The following is a 7,500-nucleotide window of genomic DNA, read 5'->3' as shown; positions in this document are numbered from 1 at the left end:
TTAGGAACATCGTAGAGACTCGAAATAAAAAGGATTTTGTTGGAAAAGCGATTCTGAGGAAGGCTGTGTTAAAATTAATTTCGGGAAATGTCGTTTACCCCCCCCCAAATGGCTCCGAAGTACCCCCCCCCCACCCCCCCCCTAAAAAACCGTGTTCCGGGGGTTTTTCGAGAAAACAAACACACGGGGTATATAGAGGGGACTGAGACGAATCGAATGACGTGCTTTGCAAAGAAATCGGGGGCTCACAGCCCCCCCAGGAGAGGTTCAAAAGTCGGAGGACTGGTCACCTAACTCCCATTGAAGTCAATGGGGGAAAAATGAAAACTGTCAAAAAGGCTTAAAATGGTTCAAAAACCCACTGGGGCAGTAGATAATCATCCTATTTGAATTTTAAAAGTCTTAGTTTGGCGAAAAAATACCTTTTAATAATTGTTTTAGGGGTCAGAAAAATCAGCTCCGGCTGCCTGGTCACCTAGGGGAGATAGAAAATTTTTCTAAGTTTTTCACTCGGCCGCCTGGTCCCCTAACTCGAAAATTTTAAAGTGCTCCCATCGGTCCCGGGATAGGGTGGCTGATAGCTGGGAGCCCCCTGAGCACTGCCCCGGTGTTAGTTTTCGGAGAAATGCCCCCGTTGATTTGTTATGATTTTTTTTCCGCCGGCCGCCTGGTCGCCCTAATGCAAAGTCAATGGGAGTGAGGAGATAGAAAATTTTTCAAAGTTTTTCACTCGGCCGCCTGGTCCCCTAACTCGAAAATTTTAAAGTGCTCCCATCGGTCCCGGGATAGGGTGGCTGATAGCTGGGAGCCCCCTGAGCACTGCCCCGGTGTTAGTTTTCGGAGAAATGCCCCCGTTGATTTGTTATGATTTTTTTTCCGCCGGCCGCCTGGTCGCCCTAATGCAAAGTCAATGGGAGTGAGGAGATAGAAAATTTTTCAAAGTTTTTCACTCGGCCGCCTGGTCCCCTAACTCGAAAATTTTAAAGTGCTCCCATCGGTCCCGGGATAGGGTGGCTGATAGCTGGGAGCCCCCTGAGCACTGCCCCGGTGTTAGTTTTCGGAGAAATGCCTCCGTTGATTTGTTATGATTTTTTTTCCGCCGGCCGCCTGGTCGCCCTAATGTAAAGTCAATGGGAGTGAGGAGATAGAACATTTTTCAAAGTTTTTCACCCGGCCCCAAACGGCTCCAAAACACACTGGGGCTGTGGCTGGGACTCTCACCAGGACTGCCCCCTACTTTATTTCTGGATTAAAAAGCATTCTATATTAATTTTTCGATTTTTGGGACCCGGGACGCCTGGTCACCTAACTCCCCTTCTATCCCTATGGGGGGGGGGCGGGGACATCGAAAACGCTCCCATCGCCGCCGAGGCACGCTGCGGGGACTCTCCCTACCATCGCCCCATGCTTCCTTTGAAGAATATATGACGTTTTTCAATTTTCACCGACATTTGAAAATCAAAACTTCAGAACATTTCATAGTTATTCTCAATGGGTTGTCTAGGGGCACACATCTCTAAACTGGGGGAAATGCTCAAAATGATTAAAAAGAAAAACAATGCCCCCAGACCCGGGGGGCTGATAGCTGGGAGCCCCCTGAGCACAGCCCCGGTGTTAGTTTCTGGAGAAATGCCCCCGTTGATTTGTTATGATTTTTTTTCCGCCGGCCGCCTGGTCGCCCTAATGCAAAGTCAATGGGAGTGAGGAGATAGAATATTTTTCAAAGTTTTTCACTCGGCCGTCTGGTCCCCTGACTCGAAAATTTTAAAGTGCTCCCATCGGTCCCAGGGTAGGGTGGCTGATAGCTGGGAGCCCCCTGAGCACAGCCCCGGTGTTAGTTTCTGGAGAAATGCCCCCGTTGATTTGTTATGATTTTTTTTCCGCCGGCCGCCTGGTCGCCCTAATGTAAAGTCAATGGGAGTGAGGAGATAGAATATTTTTCAAAGTTTTTCACTCGGCCGTCTGGTCCCCTGACTCGAAAATTTTAAAGTGCTCCCATCGGTCCCAGGGTAGGGTGGCTGATAGCTGGGAGCCCCCTGAGCACAGCCCCGGTGTTAGTTTCTGGAGAAATGCCCCCGTTGATTTGTTATGATTTTTTTTCCGCCGGCCGCCTGGTCGCCCTAATGTAAAGTCAATGGGAGTGAGGAGATAGAATATTTTTCAAAGTTTTTCACTCGGCCGTCTGGTCCCCTGACTCGAAAATTTTAAAGTGCTCCCATCGGTCCCAGGGTAGGGTGGCTGATAGCTGGGAGCCCCCTGAGCACAGCCCCGGTGTTAGTTTCTGGAGAAATGCCCCCGTTGATTTGTTATGATTTTTTTTCCGCCGGCCGCCTGGTCGCCCTAATGCAAAGTCAATGGGAGTGAGGAGATAGAATATTTTTCAAAGTTTTTCACTCGGCCGTCTGGTCCCCTGACTCGAAAATTTTAAAGTGCTCCCATCGGTCCCAGGGTAGGGTGGCTGATAGCTGGGAGCCCCCTGAGCACAGCCCCGGTGTTAGTTTCTGGAGAAATGCCCCCGTTGATTTGTTATGATTTTTTTTCCGCCGGCCGCCTGGTCGCCCTAATGCAAAGTCAATGGGAGTGAGGAGATAGAATATTTTTCAAAGTTTTTCACTCGGCCGTCTGGTCCCCTGACTCGAAAATTTTAAAGTGCTCCCATCGGTCCCAGGGTAGGGTGGCTGATAGCTGGGAGCCCCCTGAGCACTGCCCCGGTGTTAGTTTTCGGAGAAATGCCTCCGTTGATTTGTTATGATTTTTTTTCCGCCGGCCGCCTGGTCGCCCTAATGCAAAGTCAATGGGAGTGAGGAGATAGAAAATTTTTCAAAGTTTTTCACTCGGCCGCCTGGTCCCCTAACTCGAAAATTTTAAAGTGCTCCCATCGGTCCCGGGATAGGGTGGCTGATAGCTGGGAGCCCCCTGAGCACTGCCCCGGTGTTAGTTTTCGGAGAAATGCCCCCGTTGATTTGTTATGATTTTTTTTCCGCCGGCCGCCTGGTCGCCCTAATGCAAAGTCAATGGGAGTGAGGAGATAGAAAATTTTTCAAAGTTTTTCACTCGGCCGTCTGGTCCCCTGACTCGAAAATTTTAAAGTGCTCCCATCGGTCCCGGGATAGGGTGGCTGATAGCTGGGAGCCTCCTGAGCACTGCCCCGGTGTTAGTTTCTGGAGAACTGCCCCCGTTGATTTGTTATGATCCGTAGTTGCCGGCCGGCCGCCCGGCATTGCTCTATCGGATGGAGCGTGGGCTGGCTATGGGAGATTTAGCGATTTTCGGAACCGGCCCCGATGGCCCCCCAAACCGGGTGGCCACGAGGTGGGACCCCCCTGAGCACTGCCCCGGTGTTAGTTTTCGGAGAAATGCCCCCGTTGATTTCTTATGATCCGTAGTTGCCGGCCGGCCGCCCGGCATTGCTCTATCGGATGGAGCGTGGGCTGGCTATGGGAGATTTAGCGATTTTCGGAACCGGCCCCGATCGCCCCCCAAACCGGGTGGCCACGAGGTGGGACCCCCCTGAGCACTGCCCCGGTGTTAGTTTTCGGAGAAATGCCCCCGTTGATTTGTTATGATCCGTAGTTGCCGGCCGGCCGCCCGGCATTGCTCTATCGGATGGAGCGTGTGCTGGCTATGGGAGATTTAGCGATTTTCGGAACCGGCCCCGATCGCCCCCCAAACCGGGTGGCCACGAGGTGGGACCCCCCTGAGCACTGCCCCGGTGTTAGTTTTCGGAGAAATGCCCCCGTTGATTTGTTATGATCCGTAGTTGCCGGCCGGCCGCCCGGCATTGCTCTATCGGATGGAGCGTGGGCTGGCTATGGGAGATTTAGCGATTTTCGGAACCGGCCCCGATCGCCCCCCAAACCGGGTGGCCACGAGGTGGGACCCCCCTGAGCACTGCCCCGGTGTTAGTTTTCGGAGAAATGCCCCCGTTGATTTGTTACGATTATTTTTCGCCCAGGCGATGTGCCTTTTCATTTTGTTTTGCACTTTCCTTCATTCCTTGGTGCATGCTACCATCTAACGGACACATTTCGGTACTGCAGTTTGAAAGTAATTTCCCCGTCTAGGGATCTCTCAATGCCCTGGGCTGCGAAAGGAGGGCAAGGACACCCTATGTTCTCATGAGTGCAAAGCCCCCCCGGCTTCAAGGCATTCCAAAAGGAAAACCGGAGACACTGCTGTACACACACACACACACACACACACACACACACACACACACACAGTGAGAGAGAGGGAGAGATAGAGAGAGAGAGAGGTGGAGAGGGAGAGAGAGGTGGAGATAGAGATGGAGATAGAGAGAGATGGAGATAGAGAGAGAGATGGAGATGGAGAGAGAGATGGTGATAGAGAGATAGAGATAGAGAGAGAGATGGTGATAGAGAGATGGAGATAGAGAGAGAGATGGTGATAGAGAGATGGAGATAGAGAGAGAGATGGTGATAGAGAGAGAGTCGTCACACTCTGGAACAAACTCCCCAGAAGCTGAAAGTTGGGGAACATTATGATGATCTTTATTTCTTGGCAGATAATAAATGATGATCTTACAGAGGGCGACTTACAACACCAGTGCAAACATACAGCGAAGGACAAGGCATCAATCGCGACAGAATCCCTTGAGTTAAAGCAGCAGATTCAGAATAACACACGTCAAAACAGACTGGAGACTAAAACGAGCACGAAAGGTGTCGAATATGTGGCCTCCTCTCGCTTGTAAACTCTCTCGTGTTCCTGTCGATGGGGTCGGCGGCTCGGGGCAGCGGCCTAGCAGCAGCAGGCAGGCCACCCGGCTGCCTGGGGCTGACCTCCGGGGCAGGCAGGCAGGCAGACCTCCAGGGCAGGCAGGCAGGCAGGCAGGCAGACCTCCAGGGCTAACAGGCTGACCTCCAGGGCTGGCAGGCTGACCTCCAGGGCTGGAAGGCAGGATGGCAGACCTCCAGGGCAGGCAGGCAGGCAGGCAGGCAGGCAGGCAGACCTCCAGGGCTGGCAGGGAGACCTCCAGGGCTGGCAGGCAGGCAGGCAGGGCTGTGTGGCTGGGGAGGGCAGGCTGGCAGGCAGGTAGGCCGTGCTGCTGCCAGGGCTGGAAGGCTGTCCTCCAGGGCTGGATAGCAGACCTCCAGGGCAGGCAGTGCTGCTACCAGGGCAGGCAGGCTGTCCTCCAGGGCTGGATAGCAGACCTCCAGGGCAGGCAGTGCTGCTACCAGGGCAGGCAGGCTGTCCTCCAGGGCTGGATAGCAGACCTCCAGGGCAGGCAGTGCTGCTACCAGGGCTGGATAGCAGACCTCCAGGGCTGGATGGCAGGCAGGCAGACCTCCAGGGATGGATAGCAGACCTCCAGGGCTGGAAGGCAGGCAGGCAGACCTCCAGGGCAGGCAGTGCTGCTACCAGGGCTGGATAGCAGACCTCCAGGGCTGGATGGCAGGCAGGCAGACCTCCAGGGATGGATAGCAGACCTCCAGGGCTGGAAGGCAGGCAGGCAGACCTCCAGGGCAGGCAGTGCTGCTACCAGGGCTGGATAGCAGACCTCCAGGGCTAACAGGCAGACCTCCAGGGCTGGAAGGCAGACCTCCAGGGCTGGCAGGCTGACCTCCAGGGCAGGCAGTGCTGCTGCCAGGGCAGGCAGGCAGACCTCCAGGGCTGGATAGCAGACCTCCAGGGCAGGCAGTGCTGCTTCCAGGGCTGGATAGCAGACCTCCAGGGCTAACAGGCTGACCTCCAGGGCTAACAGGCAGGCAGGCAGACCTCCAGGGCAGGCAGGCAGACCTCCAGGGCTAACAGGCTGACCTCCAGGGCAGGCAGTGCTGCTACCAGGGCAGGCAGGCTGTCCTCCAGGGCTGGATAGCAGACCTCCAGGGCAGGCAGTGCTGCTACCAGGGCAGGCAGGCTGTCCTCCAGGGCTGGATAGCAGACCTCCAGGGCAGGCAGTGCTGCTACCAGGGCAGGCAGGCTGTCCTCCAGGGCTGGATAGCAGACCTCCAGGGCAGGCAGTGCTGCTACCAGGGCTGGATAGCAGACCTCCAGGGCTGGATGGCAGGCAGGCAGACCTCCAGGGATGGATAGCAGACCTCCAGGGCTGGAAGGCAGGCAGGCAGACCTCCAGGGCAGGCAGTGCTGCTACCAGGGCTGGATAGCAGACCTCCAGGGCTAACAGGCAGACCTCCAGGGCTGGAAGGCAGGCAGTGCTGCTACCAGGGCAGGCAGGCTGTCCTCCAGGGCTGGAAGGCAGACCTCCAGGGCTGGCAGGCTGACCTCCAGGGCAGGCAGGCCGGGCCCCCGGTGCTGCATCTCGGCCGCTGCCTGGGGCGGACCGGCCCGGGTGCCCTTGCGCTTTTTCGACACCAGGGGGCAGTTGGGTGCCATTCCGTCCCTCGTGTGGCGAAATGGCGGTACTGCACCTCCGCCTTTTTGCTGGAGAAAGTCCGCAGTCGGGACAATGCGCCACACGGTCCGTCGGCAGGAGGCCCGGGCCCGGGCACAACTCCCCGGTGGGGACGGACGCCGGGCTGGAGCTTCCCTTCAGCACACACACTCACTCACTCACTGACCGACCGACTGACTGCAGGAAAGGCTCCCGGCTCCCAGCGCTCAGTCAGCAGGCCTACTCCTCCCCGGTGGGGACGGACGCCGGGCTGGAGCTTCCCTTCAGCACACACACTCACTCACTCACTGACCGACCGACTGACTGCAGGAAAGGCTCCCGGCTCCCAGCGCTCAGTCAGCAGGCCTACTCCTCCCCGGTGGGGACGGACGCCGGGCTGGAGCTTCCCTTCAGCACACACACTCACTCACTCACTGACCGACCGACTGACTGCAGGAAAGGCTCCCGGCTCCCAGCGCTCAGTCAGCAGGCCTACTCCTCCCCGGTGGGGACGGACGCCGGGCTGGAGCTTCCCTTCAGCACACACACTCACTCACTCACTGACCGACCGACTGACTGCAGGAAAGGCTCCCGGCTCCCAGCGCTCAGTCAGCAGGCCTACTCCTCCCCGGTGGGGACGGACGCCGGGCTGGAGCTTCCCTTCAGCACACACACTCACTCACTCACTGACCGACCGACTGACTGCAGGAAAGGCTCCCGGCTCCCAGCGCTCAGTCAGCAGGCCTACTCCTCCCCGGTGGGGACGGACGCCGGGCTGGAGCTTCCCTTCAGCACACACACTCACTCACTCACTGACCGACCGACTGACTGCAGGAAAGGCTCCCGGCTCCCAGCGCTCAGTCAGCAGGCCTACTCCTCCCCGGTGGGGACGGACGCCGGGCTGGAGCTTCCCTTCAGCACACACACTCACTCACTCACTGACCGACCGACTGACTGCAGGAAAGGCTCCCGGCTCCCAGCGCTCAGTCAGCAGGCCTACTCCTCCCCGGTGGGGACGGACGCCGGGCTGGAGCTTCCCTTCAGCACACACACTCACTCACTCACTGACCGACCGACTGACTGCAGGAAAGGCTCCCGGCTCCCAGCGCTCAGTCAGCAGGCCTACTCCTCCCCGGTGGGGACGG

The sequence above is a fragment of the Amia ocellicauda genome, unplaced genomic scaffold (assembly GCF_036373705.1).
Source record: "Amia ocellicauda isolate fAmiCal2 unplaced genomic scaffold, fAmiCal2.hap1 HAP1_SCAFFOLD_106, whole genome shotgun sequence".
NCBI classification, from domain to species: domain Eukaryota; kingdom Metazoa; phylum Chordata; class Actinopteri; order Amiiformes; family Amiidae; genus Amia; species Amia ocellicauda.
This window is presented reverse-complemented; position numbering follows the sequence as displayed.